At 32.0% G+C, this 20,282-nt stretch overlaps 1 protein-coding gene across 1 annotated transcript in view; it reads left to right on the forward strand.

Moving 5' to 3' along the window:
- Positions 1-20,282, forward strand: part of LOC129742442 (receptor-type guanylate cyclase Gyc76C-like) — a 297,360-nt gene that overhangs the window by 83,259 nt on the left and 193,819 nt on the right. The window lies entirely within an intron of this gene.

Genomic DNA, 20,282 nt, shown 5'->3' on the forward strand with positions numbered 1-20,282 from the left:
TTTCGTTTTCCTTTGTTTTATTGGGTAGATTTTTCCTATCATTCTGACGAGGGGGTTTTAAACTTTAAATTTTTGGTTTCAAATTTTGTGCGTGAGAGATTCAATAAATACGTATGTTTTGGATCGATTGAAAAACAAATTATAATGGTGATGTTTTTCATTGACTCCATCATTGTTTCACAATACAAAAAATTAAGTGTTTTATTGACTTAGTACTTTACTGTCCCTACTTGCATGACAGCTCCATTTAGATATTTATCATTTTTAATCTAACCTGACAATTCGCCATTTTTAACACATGAGTTCAAACAGGGCCGTAGGAAGAACCGACTCATGGGGGGGGGTTTGATGACTGAATTTTACCTATGATTTTTTTGCGCAACAATTCACAAACAAAAAAAAATAAAACAAACTATGTTTGTAACAATATGATTATACACTTTTAAGTACTTTGATCACTTCACTTTTTAGAAAATTGATCCTAAACCTTAAAGGTGAGCTAAATTCGCTTTAATTGATGGTTAAAATCTTTGAATTTGTTTAAAGCTCTGATAGATCAAACTTAGTTGATTTGGGCATAAAATAAGCACTTTTTAGGAGAGATTTCCTTTTCTTAAAAAAAACTTATTGTTGTTTATGGATGAAAATAAATCAAATTTTCGATAAAAAATAAGAAATAAAAATTATGAGATTTGCGTAACAAATTTTCTTGATGCAAATTCGAATCAAATTAATGATTTTAGTTTGAAATATGGTTTTAAAAAACTCCAATATTAACACATGGCAGACCAAATACGAGATAACTCGTTTTTTCGCTAGTATGCTCCATTGAACATTATAATTCAAACGATATGAAACTTTTAACGAAACCTAATTCTACAAAATTAAGCACCGCACTTCACGTTACTCAAATATCTATATTAAATAAGCAAAATTTTATTATTTGATCTCTGAATCATAAAATGACGATTCTTGGTATCCCCAATGTGTTAATAATGTTGAACAATACACTGGGAAAATATAGAAATATGTGCACATATTTCAGGTAGAACTTAACAGCAAATATTTTTCATAAAGAATGAATTCCATAATGAAATTCCTGTGGATGATTTTTGTAACTAAAATTTGGGTTTTAGGATAAAACAAAGAACTCAAATTCTACCTTTTATTAGTGATTTTCAATTCAATTGTGTTTACGAACTTTTTTTTTTAATTGAAATCTGGAAATTGACAAAACGAACAATCTTAACAAATTAAAAACCGCGAAGAAACCTACGGCGAGATAAATCGATATTTGGCATTCTATATCTCAGAAACCCCTGGACCGAATTTTACAAATTTAGCATTTTTGAATTACGACAAATGATGTGTTCAATTTAGTTGAATAAAGTTTAACGCTCAAAGTCAGTTCATTCGAGTTATACCACAGGTTATACTTCGAAGTGTGGTACACTATTGACAACCAAAAGAAACGAGATATCTCATACATATTTGGTTCGCAATGTGTTTAGTTAATGATCTCTTGGATTCCTAAAAAAAATATGTTGATTGTAGTAAACTTTTTTCTGAATTTTGGATCTACATTTTGAATCTGAATTCTTCACCTGAATTCAGAAATTGCGCAATGAATTAGTATCCGAATTTCCTGAATTTAAATATGAATTTACGAAGATCTGAATCGGACTCTTCAATTTTGGATTGCCATTTTGAAACATTAAATGTGTGAATTTTGTGTACGAATTATGTTTAAGAACCTCTGATTTGAATATAAACATTTTTTTTCTTTTTTCATATTCAGAAAACTATTATCAAAACATTGAAAATGCATATGATAATATCATATGATCAAATTTGAATCAGTATAGCTTCATTATGATTAGTGACCAAAGCAATATCATTCAGTTTGAGAATAATAGATCCTGATTGGTATATTTTTCAAAAAGAACAAAATGAAATGGAGAATTCGGTAATGAGCTGAATATTTGTTGAAAAAATCATTTATGAGTTGTGCTGTAAATGCTGTAAGAAACAAAGACTGGAAATAAAATGTAATTTATTGTAAACCAGAACATAAGTTCCAAATAAACGTAATCAAGAATCATTAACTGGATACAGAATCCGAAATACGAAAATAGGAATAAAATTTTGGTTAACGGAATTATGAAATCAGAACTACCGATATGGGTTTAATTTAACTCAAATTTAATGTTCAGACCTAAATTTCGATGAACAAGTGGGAAAATTTTGAAAAGGTGAAGCTGTATTTTGGACTTGGGATGAATTTTTTTAGGTTTTGGCATTAAGTAAATTAAGTAAATTAAAAAATGTGTTAAATATTTGCTATCGAAAAGGAAAAATACTACCAGATATAATAAAGAATCATAATAAGATTAATCTTACAATGAATAACTCACGGTATTACACCAAAATTATGCTTTTATTTTAAAAAAACTGGATTTAGAATAAGGTTGCCAGAGTTATTTCAGGAGGTATCCAGGCTGGAAGAATTCGGGCAATTTTAATATAAAAACCTGGTAAAATCCGGGCATTTGAATTCAAAATTAAAGATAATTAATCTGGGCAATTTTTGTCAAAACCCAGAAATTACAAAAAAAAAAATCAAGGTAAATGAACTAAAGAAATTTTTTTTCATCAAATCTTATCGACAGATTTTTAATCATATTTTATTCTTCCGAAAAACCTTTCATGATAGTTTTTATAAAACTTTCTCAAATAATTTGTTTTTTTTGTTTAATTTTCCAAAAACAGTGAATAAATACGGATTGAATCCAGACATTATACAATGAAATCCAGGTAACCGGACCGGGCCAGACTGTGTCCAAATTTTTTATTAAATATCCGGGCAAACCCGGATTAAACCAGGCAATCTGACAACCTTAATTTGGAAGCTCATAAATAATCTGATCAAAGTAGGTATTAGACTACAGAGACCGAAATATTTAAGAATAGTACCTACCGCTATGTGTTTTGCTTGTTCAAATATGAATGACTGAAAATCTTTAAAACTTTCTTCATCAATTCGTTTCGATTGTTCAACGAATAAATTAAGCATGAGTTTACTTTTTTTGGATGATTTGTACTTTATCTCCTAAGACATTTAATTTTAAGACACTATATGACGTTTTCATTTTTTTACTTTTTTTTAATGTCAATTTTGGTTTGCAATTCAACAAAATTTTCCTATTGGAACTTAAATCTTGACACAAAAAAGTGTAGAATTTGAAGCCAATCATTATTACAATTTTAAAATTGTCATTACAAATTTTCTTCTATATTCTTAAAGAAGCCAATTCCAGACTCAATTTTATTTTGTGTTTCTTGTTCTTTTCAATGCAAAAGTCCACATTCATAAGTGGTTTGATAAATTACACATGGCTACAAAATTCACATTTTTACGAGGTGCAAAAGACTTTAGAGCTAAATTTCATTAAATTGTGAACCCCGAATCCAAATATGTAATAAGTTTATTGCAAAAATAAATTTAAAATAAAGTTTTTCGATTAGTTATCAACTTTTCCTAAGACCTCAAGTAATTTTGACTTCTGCGCAAAAAGTTTCTATTTGTTTACTTTCCTGTAAACTCTTCTAAAGATTTTTGAATAGGTTTCAACCCAAATTGAACATTAGATATGTAATTAAAATTAAAATCAAACTTGTTTCAGTCATGTCGGATATGCTTGCTACGATATCTTTCCAATATAAATGATAAATAATGTTTCCTTATTTAATTACATTTAGCAAACAAATTCAGGACGAATTTTTTAATTTTATTTTTATTTATCAAATTAACAAACAAACGATAATGCTGTATTCTTGAGTTATCAATTAAATCCTATAAATGAGTTTTAAATTAGAAAAAAGTTTTTATTGGAAAAAAATCATCTTCATATTTTGTTTGTGTTTCAAAAAAATTTAACCGTATTTCAAAATACAGTATTTTGAAATTTTCAAATAAATTAATCTTAAAGTCAAGTTATCCCAATTTTTTGAAGTATTGAAAAAAAAAGTATTACATTGTTTTTTAATTCAGATTTTTTTATTTCTGGAAGCATAATCTTCTTTGAGGTTTATTTAAAAAAAAAACAGTTTCTACCTTTTATCATTGTCAGGACCCAATATTTCAATTGTCGGCTATGAAATATTCAGAGCTTGAAATTTTAAACTAAGTAACATGCACTTGAAAGTTTATAAATATTTTACTTATTCTTATTATTTTGAATAATCTTTTTTGAATCGATCATGATTTTTGAGTTCATCTAGGAAAAATTCCAAAAATAATTCCAAGTAGTAACTTTAAAGCTTAAGTTCGACGTTTTTGACGTGCTCTCTCATTGTTGAGAGTAAAACATAGAATTCTTTTTTTCTATTTCAATCAGTTCCCTATTGATCATTGAAGGAAAAAAGAATTTAAATAAAAAATATGATTTTATCTTTGAAAAGGGGCAATGCCCCCCGAGGGAAAAAAGTCTTAACATTACTTTAATCATACAACTTCAATTTCTACAAATCTATAACAAGAAATCAAAACTTGAAAATCGGAATGAACCCTTGAAATATATCAACTAAAGGGCCCCCGTGAATTGTTGTTCTCTAACATAAATTAAGGGGACCCCTTGAGTAAGCAGTGAAGAAGTTCTCCAGCATTTTGCGGGCTGAGAACATCAAAATCTTGGTATTGAATTTAAAAATTTTCAACCCAAAATCTGGAAAAAATAATGTAAATCAAATTAAAAAAATATATTGAAAAAGAATTTAGTGGAATATGAGTCAAAACATCTTAAATTTTCTCATTTTCTCAAATTCTCCTCTTTTTTATAACATAAAAACGTCTTGAACAATAATGATGTTCAGTATTACGTTAACTTTCCAAGTAATGATTACTGCACTAAAATAGCAGCAAATTTCGCAAAAACTTATTGAATTACCATCTCAAATTCTGTCTTAGACTTAAAATTCAAATTGAATCATTTTCAATGATCATTTCAAATTTCCTTATCTACTGAAGTAAATATCTTTAATTCAGCAAATCATTTTCCAAATTGTCATGAAAACGATCTCATAGTTGAGTTGCTAATATCATTAGTATCTTTACATGAATATTTCTTTGTTTTTAGTATTATCTTTATCCAGCTTCAATTTATTGATATTTTCAAGTCTTGTGATGTTTCTTCAGTTATTGAAGTTCAGTTTCATGGTTTTTCTGAATTTTGAGAACTCAGGATCTTTTTTTAAGGTTCTAAACTAATCTAAATTACAAATTTTTTTTTGAAGGTACCAAAAACTGTCCCCAAGTAACACCAATAGTTTTACTAGACTACTCAAGGCCCTTATAAGACCAAAACTTAATCTAGTAGCCTGCTATAAAACTTTAAATGTTACTTGGGGTCTTCTACGCAGGCAACTTGGTTATTTAAAGACAGTAAACTGAGCTCATATCCAGTTCTTTTACACCTTTGAAATGTTTTGTATTCTCTGGGATAGCATTAAAAAATTGAATCATAGGGGCCCCCCGATGGCTTAATCTGGCCCTGTCTCTGACTTTCATCACTGTGTCACGGTGTCTCTGGGAGAAAATTCGCTAATTTTTGCTCCTTTCGAAAGCTGGATCTTTCGCCTTTCAGTTGAGCCCAAATTTAAAAGAATCCATCGGGGGTCAAGAAAAAATTTTTTTTTGAAGATTTCTTACCTTTTTAACGGTTTTTTTTTCAAAGACAAAATCGTACTAATCACTGTGAAAACGCTCGTTTTACCTTAAGCGTTAATCCAACTCCATATGTCAGTAACACGATTTAATAGGAAATTTCTCCGGCTACAGTTTTGTGGAATTGGAGCTAAGTTAGTGTGAGAACTTCATGAACAAATATTTGGGACTAGGAAACAAATTAAACTAATTTCTTAAATAATCCACCTGTATTTCAAAACCAAATAGCTTTGTTGAACATCTGTGATCCATTTCGACGATTTCTGAAGGTTTTCGAACTTTTTACATTTAATTGATCGTAAAAACTTAGACACGTATACAACAAGGATGAAAAAGTGTCATTTATAAAGCTAAAAAAAATTAAACCTATTGTTTATGTTTGATTGCATAAATTAGCGTTTTTGAGGCATTAGTGTATGTAAAAATGATGGTCGAATTTAAGTTGTCAAGCGAAAATTCAAGATAGTTAATATTTCTCAAAAGTACACAAACTGAACCTAATATCTTTCATTGAAAATAAGATTACAAAATCTAAACATCAACTTTGTTTTCAACAATTTTAAGTGGTTGATTTGATGTAATACTGTTATCTGAAAATATCCTTTCAATTCACTTTTAGTTGTCGGATCCTAAGTCATCAAATTTTTACCAGATTTTTATTTCATTTTCTAAACATTTTGCATTTGTTTAAATTTATGATTTTTTTTTAAATTTCCTAGATCAAATAAAAAAAACATGCGTTTTAATCTGGTAGTATGGAACACTGCAAACATTTGTCTGTGGATTTCTGCATTTTGATTTCCCCCGGAATGTTATTTTCTTACCTCTTTGAAAACATAATATAACATCGTGTCCTGAACAAAATTTAAAGCAAAATCTTGAAATGCTTAAAATATTTTTTCTACATTTAAAGATTACTTAAAACCATCATGAGTTAATTTTAAAGTATAATCGGTTAGTATAGATCGTAGGTTGCGAACTATACCTACAAGATTTCTTTTTTGAGGCTTTGAAAAACAGTAAAAACCAAAGTTTTCGTTTTGAAAATTGTTGTTTTCTTCCACAGGAGCAGAATCTTGGCAAACCGTCGTATTTCATAAAAAAATACATGTTTTGGGATTACAACGCTGGAATTTGTTTGATATAGGGTTTTTCATAAGTTATGTCGTCCATCAGAAATCATCTGTTTCATAGCCTCGGTACCGGCTATAAAGCTTACAAAGCTCTGGATCTAGCAAAAATTATTTTTTGAGGTAAGATTTGAATGACTCACATCTAGCCAACACTTTCAGCTTATCGGAGAATTTTTTTTGGACATTTCAGAGATCTACACTTAGTTTTTCGCTTATTCAAAATTGAAAATTCTGGTATGAGACTTGACTTACCTGATGACCCTTAACCGTAGTTACCGATCATGTGCTTCACTTCATGCTTGATTTGAACTTTGTGGACATTTTTGACAGTGTTTGCATACTTTTCCACCACTCACACACGGTAATTCTTTGAATAATCATTAGTTTTGTCAGCTATCAATTTGGTTCAATGATGGTTTTTAAAGGAAACTGTGCAAGATATTTTTTTCTTTTTCTCTTGCATCGTAGATATCCCAAAAACGCGGAAATTTAAAATTTTGAAAAAATAGGTCTGATAGTAATTTTTACAGGCAACAAAACGCCGTCATAATTTTGAATGTCCGATAACTAGTAAATGAGCTATAAGCAAAAGAAAGTGTCCCATTTTTTAAAGAACTAAGCTTTGCAAGGACGTTTGTTGAAACCTAATTTTATCATCACTTTTCAGAATAAAACTTGTTGAATTTCATTCAATCATCATTTCGTATAATGTAATGGCTGTTTTCTTTTATTAAAAAAGGGTATTTTCCAAGAGTTCTTTTTGGAGATCTATATCTAGAAAAACGAATGTCATCCTTTAGTTTTACAACAGTTGATCGTTTTAACATCATTTTCTTTAAATTTATGTTTTGATTACTCTGATGTTGTGATCTTATTTTCATGTTTGATGATAGATCTTAAATTGTATATTTTAATAAAGTTCTATTTTTCAGCTTGGTTTTTGAGGTTTGTGATATCGACAATGTTATAAAAAGTTGCTACGCTTTCATATTATATTTCTCAACAATCGCATTTTTCAATTGATAAAGAATTAAGGTTAATCTTATTTGTTGAATGAATTATGACTGATTCAACGAATATTAATTTGTAATTTGATAATAATTTTTGAATATTCTTATGATGATGTGTTTTTCACTTTCGAAACATTTCTATTTTTTGTGAAAAAGTTTGACGATTGTTTCATGATAAATTTAACCCTCGACGTACATTAAGGTAGTATATTTTTTTTATCCTAGTTTTTTTTTCAGACCTTACGAGAAGTAGATATATAAAAAGGATTTCTATTTTTTCTTAGTATTTCTATGATTTGCCAGAATGCACTTCTGATTGCCTGTCATTTTTTTTCTTAACGAACGGTTATTCAGTTTATTTAAGAAAAAACTCCGTATATTTATTTTTTCACTTCACCAAATTAACGTATTTTTTTGATGTGAAAGCACTTTTTTGTCGGACTTTTATTTTTCCCAGAATGTCTCCCGAATGTGAGAGTTTTCTTGTGTGGTAAAAAAAAAGTTTCACTGGGAAACCAAATGGACTTCATCGTTTATTTGTTTCGCACATCTGTGGGTGACTGCTTTTATCTCTTGAATTCTTAAGTTCTTCACATAGATTTTGTTATGCTCCAGTTCTACATTGGTATGTATGTGTGTTACATTCATTCATGATCAGAAAACAAACTGTTTTTGCTAGCATTAATGAATGAGTTTTTTCATTGTGTTTCCTTTAACTCCTACGGCTTGGATTCTGTAGCATATTTTGTAGGGTGGTCGGATTTACCGGTTTTTTTCAAATCCGGTATTCCGGTATTTGTAATTTATAAAACCGATAAAACCGGTAAAACCGGTATTTTTCAAAGTAAATCGAATTCATGAAAAGGTTTCATCTAATTGCAGTAGTAATGGCATAAACATTTCCAATGGAAAAAACGGTATTGTGCCTTTAAAATATCCCTTTGTTATAAATCTTTTATCATCCTCATGATAATCATAATATTTATCATCTTCATTTAATTATTTTAATTTTGCTGTGAAATTCGGGAATTCCAGAAGAGAATTATTATTTTAAACGAATTTTTGCCTGTCCTGTCTGTGAAAGAGTATTCATATTTAAGAACAGATTTTACAGATTTAGATAAAGTTTATATAGTCTTTCATGAAAATTATATGAAATTGGTAAAAAAAAAGATTTTTCGTTAAAACAATGACTTAACTATGAATAAACAAAACTCAAAACACTGTAACAAAGTTTTTGGTTGACTCCCAGAATTACAGATTATTGTTATCTAAAATACGGATGTTTTTCCCGCAACCTAGGTCGTGATCATATTAGGTTTGCCTTCCCAAAAATAAAACGAACAAAAAAAAAAATAAAAATTCATTAAAAACCAATCAAAATTCAGCAAAAAATATAGTTGTTTGGGTCTGATCCATACGCTTTTTTTGCTATAATACTGTTGCAAATTTATAAAAAAAATTGTTACTGCCTTGTCTGGAAAAAGAAAATGCGAAACAGCGTTAATAATGAAAAAAAAAACAACATTCCATCAATTATCTTAAAAATATTGATAAAAAAAATCATACAAACAGTCTAAAATTTGTTTAAATACTGATCTCTGTTGAAAGTTTCGGTAGAACTGAACTGAGAATTGATGTAAATATGTGTTAAAATGCTGACTCTGTTGAAAAATTTTATGTTTTGAAACAAACTAGGAAGTTTTTAATCAGTTTTCAATATTTTTCGTTTTAAATTTCAAGTTTGTGAAAGCCCGGCACCGCTTAGAACGATTTTTATAAACTTGCCCTGTTTATAGATAAAATATTTTTGAAAATGTTACCAAATTCCAGCTGATCAATGAAAAATTCAGTGATCATTGTGAGGCAATCGTAAATTTCTTGTAGCTATATCTTTTTTTCAGCCATTGTACACTTGTACAGTCCTTAAATGATGTGGGTGGAGCGTTAGTTCGATAGCTGGACTGAAATGTGTAAAGTTTCATGAAAAAAGCTTTAATTCAAAAAGTCATCGACAAGTTTAAGGAGTAGTCAAATCTCAAATAAATCTTGCAGTAAGGTTTATTGAGCTTGGACTTAGAAGCCGATTGAACAAAATTTGAGTATTTGTACTCATAAATATTTGGTAAAAAAAAACATTCAGCTGTGTCAGCAAATAATGATGAAAAATTTACCGGAAATACCGGTTTTTTACCGTCCCAAAAGTCGGTATTCCGGTATTGAGAAAATGGACGGTTTTACCGGTTTTACCGGTTTCGGTAAAACCGGTTTTTTTTTTTCCTGTTGGGGAGAGAGTCCACTGCGACCATTAAGTTGATCTATTGTGGTATTACCCCGCGTTATTATTTTTACTTTGCTATGCTACTTGACACCCCTGCACTATTGGTTGAAGTTGATCACATTTTCATATGTGATGAAAGAAATTAGAGAAACATGAACTATCAAAGAACGAAAGAACATAAGCCGTAAATATCATGAAAATTTCGAAAAAGATACAACGGCTCACCGACAGGACTTGAACCTGCAATCTCCGCTTCGGTACAACGGCGCGTTAGCCAATTCCACCACGGTGAACGTGATGGAACCGGCGAACACGAGCAATCGAGCTCTGCCGATCAACTGCTGGACCTTCTATCGAAACACCATGTATATCCCGCATGTGATCTTTCCCTCTATTGATCTCTCTTGTTTCTCTAACCCCACCCATCGACTCGGGATTTTAGCCGAGCGAGCACATGGTCGATTGCTTCGGGTTTGCCGCAACTTACGGTCAGATGAAGAAGCAATCAGTGCCGCTCAAGGTTCCGAGCAGACCAGTTACACAGGGAGGTGTTGCTCTGTTGAAATCAATACTGATGTTATGAAATCGCTTGGTACATCTTTGTACCTGAAAATGATCACATTTTCATATGTGATGAAAGAAATTAGAGAAACATGAACTATCAAAGAACGAAAGAACATAAGCCGTAAATATCATGAAAATTTCGAAAAAGATACAACGGCTCACCGACAGGACTTGAACCTGCAATCTCCGCTTCGGTACAACGGCGCGTTAGCCAATTCCACCACGGTGAACGTGATGGAACCGGCGAACACGAGCAATCGAGCTCTGCCGATCAACTGCTGGACCTTCTATCGAAACACCATGTATATCCCGCATGTGATCTTTCCCTCTATTGATCTCTCTTGTTTCTCTAACCCCACCCATCGACTCGGGATTTTAGCCGAGCGAGCACATGGTCGATTGCTTCGGGTTTGCCGCAACTTACGGTCAGATGAAGAAGCAATCAGTGCCGCTCAAGGTTCCGAGCAGACCAGTTACACAGGGAGGTGTTGCTCTGTTGAAATCAATACTGATGTTATGAAATCGCTTGGTACATCTTTGTACCTGAAAATGAAGTTGAAGTTGAAGTTGAAGTTGCAGTTGTTTACCGGTAGCACTACGAGCACACACATAACTAGGTAGGATCTCCAAGTGCAATCTAAGTTCCCTTGAAAAGATCCACCCACATTGCATGTGCTGCATCATTGAGGCGTACAATTCCAAGGTATACACGGCTAGCATTTCACTAATGCTAAAACCGCCAACCTTCATCATACTATGTGTGCCAGGTTATGTCACGACCGGGATTCGATCTCATGAACGTTGGCTTAGAAGACAAGTATGCTATCCTCTAGGCCACGATCTGCTGGCTAAAACCGGTTAGACCACCCTAATATTTTGTGACAGTAAAAATAAAATTAAAGAAATGTTGCTATTTCGAAACGATTCAGCCTTTTCTTGATATAGCTTGAAAAAATTGTCCGAATAATTTAAGACCTACATTCTAAAATAAACCGAGCATCTTTAATCAATAAAGAAACGCTCCCTAAAATCCTTAAATCTCGAAACAGTTTGAATTAGAAATGAAAAAGTTCAGAAGGTTATTTGCCGGGGTCCATGTCCCTAGGCGAGTTACTTTTATTTCAGTGTTGTCAACCATTCTAAGTAAGATACAAGAGTCGAGGTTTCCTTTTTTTCCCAAATTGAACAATTCAATTTTTACGCTTCCTTATTTCATTTGTACCCACCTGCTGTACCGAAGTTTTTTCCTCCAGCTTAAGGTGACTTTTTTTTGCTCACTTTTGTCAATTCGACGATTAGCGATGATTCAATTGGTGTTTATTTTTGGAGATTTCCCTCCTTGAATCATTGGGAGTTATTTTCAGGTTTCAGCTTTGTGAAATCACTCTGTAGCTATTTTGAAGCGTTTTTTTAAACTTTCGGTGCCTTGCTTTAAATTCAAAACAAAATTTAAGCTCAAAACACACATTTGTTATTATATCAAGAAAATCCTTTTGGTCATACTTTTAAGCGGAATTTGTATGACCATAAAATATATTATTGGATTTTGTTTGAAAAAACGATCATAAAATGAAGAAAAGTTAGCTTACGATTATATGTGAATGTGAATGAACCACAAACGACCCAAGCCAACTGTGAATGTATTTTGCTGGCGGAAACTTGAAATATGCAAGAACCATCTATCTTTGCTACAGATTGTTGGCGTTCTCATGCTGTGAGCTTTATCTAGTGGAAATGCTAAACAATTTCTGTTACGGGTGGTAGTTGGAAGTTAGATCAATAATAAATGGAAATTATTTGCAGGAAGGATTTTTTTTATAGAAATATAAATTTGAGGTATTCCAACTAAACAATTGACATGCCAATTGATGAACGTTGTCATCTTTGTGATCGAGCCGGCTGGAATAAAAATCAACGATTTGAACCGTTTGAAGCATATTTTATGAATTGTGTCATTTTAGTATGACTTTCTTACTTCCTGTAAACGTTAGGATCCATCGTTAATATAATTTCTAGGTTTCAATGTTGAATGTTGAACTTCCTTCATAGACATGCATGATGGTGGTCATCATTCAGCGAAACGTGGAACCATGACCTTGTCCCATTTAGAAGACGAACTATCTATCTATTCGTCAACAACGTTGCCAGCCATTGCGTTTTGTTGCACACAGGAGTAGTAAAACATCTCAAATGGAGCTAATTACGCACACTCATAGGCATCACAGAGCGAAAATTTGCAAACAGAAGCTTCCCACAGAAGGCAGAAATAAACAAAACAACAGTTCATCGAGTACAGTGTATGAATGCGAATTGTGCATTCATCGACTTCAACAACGGTCATAAACTGATGGGTGCTGATATAAATAGCAATTATCATCAATTTCACTCTCGGCTGCCGCACTGACGGAACGCGATTGGGTTGATACAAGGCGACCGTCGCAAGTTACTGAGTAAGTAAGCAAATCATTTCGTGGCTAGCAGTTTGAAACGAAAACGGACACGCGTAGTGAGAGTTAGCAGGAAAATATCACCCCGTACCATGGAACTTCCTTGGGAATGGCAAAAACTTGGTTAAGCCACCAGGATTGTTGAGTCTAACTCTTTAGCGATGGCACCTGTCTGTAATCATTGAAGACGAGCCTATAGACAGCATAACGTTAGCATCGTTCTGGTTTGACCAACCACCTTCGAATGCAATAATGTGGTCACGAGCACGAACGACGGACGGTTATCCGGAAAAAGGTGTGATACAGTATGTGGATTGTCGGGATCAGCAAGGCGCCACAATGTGCAATTTTAGTTCAACAGTAATACATGCAGCGTACTGAGAAAAACAAACAAGGCTACAACAAGCATGGTCATTTTTTCTACAGAACACGCAAGTGAAATGAAATTATAGATGCTTCACATAAATTGACGTATCGTGAAAACGACAAAAATATTCTGTTTACCTTTTTAAATTTTCACTTGCTGGCATGCACGATTAGATTTTTTGCTTCTTAGATAATAAAAAGGATTAAAAAAGATTTTGGCCGAATATTTTTTTTTTTTGGGAAAAATATCGCCCAAATTGAAAATTTGCAGGATATGTGGGTTTCTGGAATAATTGAAAGATGAAATTTCAACCAACCCCGTTGTAAATTTTTCATCATAAATAAGTTTTTAAAGTTGTTTGGGAGAAAAAATCTTGATTATTCTTGTAATTTTATGATTTAATTATTTTAAGTATTCGTTCAGTACTGCACCGACAATCAGACACTACGCGAATAATGAACTTCCTTGGAGGTGGAATTATCGGTATAAGATTCTATGCCGGACCCGCATTAACAAGTTTTCTAGTAATTGGAATTGTCTTTCCAGCGCAACCACATTGCATATGTCTAAAAGAAACCAAATCCTATATCCTATCACAAGACAAAGTATTTAGGATGGCAAGTGACAATGTCAAAAAATGATGAAAAAACACCGGCCAAACGGCAGACGACCAATCAATGCTATAGATTTGCTAAATGGGCATTGGTATTTGGAAACCTCTTCTATGGGTGTGATGGAAATATAAGACGCTAATTGTGGCAACTTAGGCTCTAAATGGTCACCCACTTTAGATGGGACATGGTCCCTCAGGAAACACATCCGTCGCCCATTAACGAGTACCGTGGCGACGATCGTGTAATTTCAATTTTTGTTCATTTTTGTGTTCTAAACCACCTGGATTAGCTTTCCTCAGAGAGTTGGCTTGGACAACATCTCTGGAGCCTGAACAATTTTCAGTTGTCCAGTAGCTATCAAAACCACCGAAATAAACTGAGTCGATTTGGAGTTATTTTTGAATTGCTCAACTCTGGGGTCTCAAAAGCTTCGTTATAGTTCAAAATTCATCCTCAATTTTTTACAGAATTGTTTAGTAACGTTTCACGTGTAAATTTGAACTTTTAGGTTTGTATGTAATCATTGAATATATTGTACTGAAAACCCAACATCATTCCTGCTTCTTCTGTGGAACCGAGCCTGTTAATTTTTTTTGTGCCCATTTATACATTATTTGAAGGAAATTTTCAGCGAAAGAACTTTGTCGAAAACCATAACTTCGTATCTTATTAGACAAATAAGTTATTAGGTGTTGAATGGGGGCATGTCTTTTGGCATTGGAAAACGATAAATTCAATTGACATCACTGCTGGGTGCCTAGCGAAGTGCTGCATGACTACTTTTCATGGAATACGCTATGCACCAGCAGTTATATCAATTGCAGGATGGCCTGCAAACCGGGAAAACCAAGGTTATACTGGAAATCGAAAATGGAACCGGAAAAACCGGGAAAAAACCTGGAAAATTGATTCAAAACCGGGAAAATTCTTTATGAATCTTTTTCCCATATAAACATGTTGAATCTTAAATTTCATTCATTTCATCATGATAAAACTTTTCTCAAAAACGTTACAAGCCCTATAGTAATTGTAATTGTAATTGTGATTTTTATTTACGAAAACCTTGAAGTTACAATAAGAACTTAATTACTAGGTCAAGGAAGACAGTCGTTTATTCTAGGATGGCAAACCCTTCGGGATGATTAAAATGCAAAAAAAGTTGGAAATTTCGAAAAACTCGGGATTTTTTGGCTCAAGGCATTCATTTTGGTAATTTGAAGTCATCCAATTCCAAAATAACAAAACGTCGTAGAAAAATATCTCGAGCATAACCTACTCTCGGAAATTGTATACTGCAAGGAATTGTGAAAAAAATATTTCAAATGAATCTATTTTAATAACAGCTGGAGCTTGACAGCATTGAGTTTTGGTATTTTCCCTTACATCGTTAATTGATGGAAGGATGAAAAAATAGACCTAAACTAAAGAGGATAAAGAGATAAGTTTAAAAAATTAAAGAAAAATTATTTTAATGTGACTTTTTTAGTTTTGATGTTAATTTATACAACGAAATAATTAAGTTTTTGGATGAATCCAGATCTTGAAAACTAAGATCCCTGCATAACACATTAAGGATTGCGTAAGAATCATAGCCAGAAAACATCAAGTCCAGTACTCTTTATATTAGAAATAACTAGACCAAATCCTAAAAATATGTTTTTTTTTAGTTACACAAGTGTTGTGTTTAATTTTGCTCCATATAGTTTAATTATAAGAGTGATAACATTTAAGTTATGCGTCTAAGTGTGGCACACTTACGTTGAGGGGAAAAATCATGATTTCTCGTATTTGGTCCGCAATGTGTTAACATCCATCTTATAACTGAAATTATTTTTTTTTTCTAGTCCAATTAATGATGTGCCAAACTTCATTAGAAGCTCATTTTATTTTTCAGAGCCACACGTTATGCTGAATCAAACCTTGCAAAAATAAGCAGAAATGCTTTGAACATATTTGAACTGGGGAAACGATTTTGAAAAGTTTGCCGAAAATCGAAATAATTTTGTAGACAGATTAGATGTAATGTTATATGAATGTAAAAAAGAATGATAGAAATTAAGTAGTTCACGAAGTCCTAAGTCCTAACTTATCTTTAGTAGGTTAACTGATTATCATGAAAAGTAAAATTTTACAATTATGTTATGATCGAAGACTGTTCTTAAATAAATTGAATAATGAGTTTTTTTTAAGTGACTTTAGTCAGCGGTTTTAAATTGAGTTTACGGCTGTTGACAAACAGAAAAACCTCATGGTACTTATCTTATTCAGAAACGAAAATATTTTTTTAATTGAGTTCAACTCTAAACCTTTGAAAATGGTGTATTCTAAACGCATAAAGGACCGCGAAAAAATCTAAGACGTTTGACAACTAAATTCGAAATTCAATATCTCAAAAACCACTAGACGAAATTCTACAAATTTAATATCTTCAAACTATTGGAAGTGTTATATTCAATTTTGTTAAATAAAGTTTCATTATTAGATTCACAACATTGAGTATCACTGCTTCTCAGTGTAACATACAAGTGGCAATCAAAAAACTAGATGTCTCGTATTTGGTCCTCAATGTGTTAAGATAAGCTTGCCAGATTGCCCGGTTTTATCCGTTCTGGCCCGGATATTTAATACAAAATTAGGGAAAAGACAAACCCGGCCCGCATGCAAATGTCCAAATTTGCCTGGATATTGTCAGGATCTAGGGTTGAACATTTTTAAATCAAACGCTACTAGTTGCTGGCTTTTTAGATGAAATTGCCCGGATTTTCCCGACCCGTATGCGTTCGGGAAAAATTCTGGCAACCTTATTAAAAGACCATGCGGGAAACAAAAACATTTAAATTGAGTGATCAACATGTTATTTGGTTAATTGAGAAATGCAGAGAAGGTGAAACAAATACCAAGTTTTTGTGTGATTGTAGTAGATATACAGTATTGATTAGTAATCATATTCATTTTTGGGATTAAAAATGTTGAAGATTTCAATTAATACGTGATTCTAGTTACGGAATCACCTTTGAAGTTTCGAAATCATATACATTCATCACAAGAATCAAAATTTTAAAGGTTAATTTCTAAATTAGGATTAAGTTTTCTTATTGAAAAATCGAATAAAGATATACATTTTTGCGGTCGGACTGAAAATTCAGACTACGAGTTTGGATAAACATGATAAATAGATTCAGAAACCGGCATTCATAGCTTAGTTCTTTAATAAATCTAACAATTATGAATTGGTGTATCTTAAAAACCATTCATTTAATCAAAAAACTATCTGAGAAGGAAATGAAGGTTATCTTAAGGAAAAAAAGAAAAAAATTGTAAACGTTGTTTGTAAGAAATATTCCTATTTTACCCCAGGTATATCCCTTCAGTAAACGAATACTTTTTCATTCATGATATCGGTCAGTTTTTCCCACCAATACCTCATCTAATCAATATTTTAGGTGACTGCACCATTTTCTTCAATTTCCATTCTTTAATAACCCAATATTTCCCGTTTGAGAAGAACAGGGGAAAATTTGTTTGGTGGATTTAGCTTCATCGAAATTTATTGGATTTTGTTATTTTTGTAATACAAATTCGTTTCCACGGCGATGTCAACAGAGCTGACCAAATCTTGCCAAAACATCACAGGACCATCATAAAAATCAAAGAAATGTAAAATCGGATAGTTGAGACCGTACAATGCAAAGTAAACAAACGAGAATACGCTTTTTAGGCTTTCGAAGGTAGCAAAAACCGCAGTTTTTGTCACCTAAACCACAGAAGCAGATTCTTACCAATCATGATACAATTGAAAATTTTAAACGACATTTTGGGCAGTATTTCAACCATTTTTCACTACTACCATCACTAGCCAAAGATTGATTTGTAAAAATAACAGGAGGAAAATTTTGGAGGAAATTGTGCCCAACTTTTTAAACTTCTTTTTGTGTGTCGTAAATATTTCGGAAACGCGTAAATTTTAAATTGAAAAATAATTAAAAAAAAAGAACGTAGCTATAACTGAAAGAAAATGTTCCATTTCTAAGAGGACTAAGCTTGCGAATTTATTGTTTTTCAATGCCGAATGACATACCCATGTTAAACAGATAATAACTTTTTTGCCTAATAAGAAACGAATTTAAGGTCCTGAACAAATTTTTTCAGAGGAAATTTTGTTGAAGATAATTTATAAATTGGCACAATATCCATTAGCAGGCTCGGTTCCAAAGTAGAAACCAAAATGATGTTGATTCAGTACAAAATATCATTTTTCTTATGCAAACTTAAACGTTAAAATTTAATCATGCAAACGATACTTTACAGTTCTGTAAAAAATCGTGGATGAGTTTAGTACGAAAACGAAGCTTTTTAGGCCCCAGGGTTTGAGAAATTCAAAAATGACCCCAAATCGACTCAGTCTAGTGTGTAATTGCTTTAAAATCAATACCATTTTTATCATCAAAAACGCAATGCTAAGTTATAATTTTGTTTTTGTGATCTGTTACTCAATACACAATGTCATTTTTTTCAGCGCATTTTAAACCTTACGGGTTTTGAATTATTTACAGTGAATCTTACAGTGAATCTTTTTTCGACAATTTTTTTTATGTATCTTGAAAACACCATATTAGGGATAATGAAATTGGTACAGAGTTTTATATTAAAGGGAAAATTGCAATTAAATGAAAATTAGTCTCAACCGAAGTTGCAAGATTTCCGATTATCATTTGAAATTGATACTCATCGTAATGAACATCAATTAAGCAGCACAAGGAATTTCGTTGTGACGTTCAATGACATCGACGTCAAACAAATTCGCTGAACCTCACATCGAGATAAAAATCATAATCTCTGATTTGTTTTGGTCATCCCATTTAGAGAAATCGTCAGTTTTTTGCCCCACTTTTTTCCTACTATTTTTTACGATATTATTGATAAAAGTTTAATTTATAGCGAATCCTTGGATATTTCTAATGTAAATTAATGCGATTTGCTTTTCCCACTAACGAGGCGTCAAAATGAATGACTCTGATAAATGTATTAATTTACAAAAGCCCGGTATGGATTGAAACTTCTTGAACATTTTAATATTGAAAACGTTAAACCTCGTGGCAATTGGGTTACAAAAAAAAGTGTCTCTTTGTTCAAAACATTGCCTTATGAAATTTGTTGATTTAATGTTTAGTTGAAAAAACGGCTTGGTTTAAAATTAAAATGTTTATCACCAAGATGAGGTTTGATAGTATCGACTGATTACAAACCAATCAATGATCTAATTGCAGAACTCAATGCAACTATTGTTTTTAACGCAATGCTAGTTTAAATATAAAAATGGCTTTATGAAATGAATTTGCGGCTTTATCGGTGAGGGTTAAAGAGTTGAAATGAAAGACGGATAGAAGATCAGAAGAAAATTCTAAGGTGGTGAAAAGAGCGAAGAGCATTTGAAATAGAAGCTTGACCACATGCTAAATTCTTTGTCCCGCATCAATTAACTGTATTGAAGAAGTAGTACCCAATAGAGAAGGTACTACATTTTTCGATACAGTTAATTATGGATGGTTCGACCGCCATGTGAGTGTGCACATGTGCCGAACGGACATCTTTCATTTCAACTCTTTAACCCTCACCGATAAAGCCGCAAATTCATTTCATAAAACAATTCACGGTGATTTCTCCTCTTAAAATAAAAATGGCTTTTAAAGCCATTTAAAAATTGGCTCTTTAAATTTATTTAACAATTTTGCTCACTTGGCAAAAAAAAAAATTCAATTCAATTCAATTTTCCAAAAGATGAGTAAAAAAAGATAATGTTACCCTTACTCAAGTATTTCAGAATTAATTTTATTTAGTATTTTATCGGTTGTTTACTTACAAAAGATCAACTTTTTTCGTACTTTATTGTGATCACAGCCATAAAATCTCTTAAGTCCATTAGAGTTCTCAAGAGCATAATGTGTATAAGTGTGTAAAATCACTGCAAAAAAGTCAACTATATTATAAATTTTGTCAAATTGGCTAAATAGGCCATTTTAATAGACTAAACAATCTTTTTTAGAATGGTTTCTCGTTTTTCATAACCACGACATTAATAAAAGTACACAACAATCGTTTTAAACAGTGTACGGTTTTAAACAGTGTACAGTACAATAAAGATTA

The sequence above is a fragment of the Uranotaenia lowii genome, chromosome 2, assembly GCF_029784155.1.
Source record: "Uranotaenia lowii strain MFRU-FL chromosome 2, ASM2978415v1, whole genome shotgun sequence".
Taxonomy (NCBI): Eukaryota; Metazoa; Arthropoda; class Insecta; order Diptera; family Culicidae; genus Uranotaenia; species Uranotaenia lowii.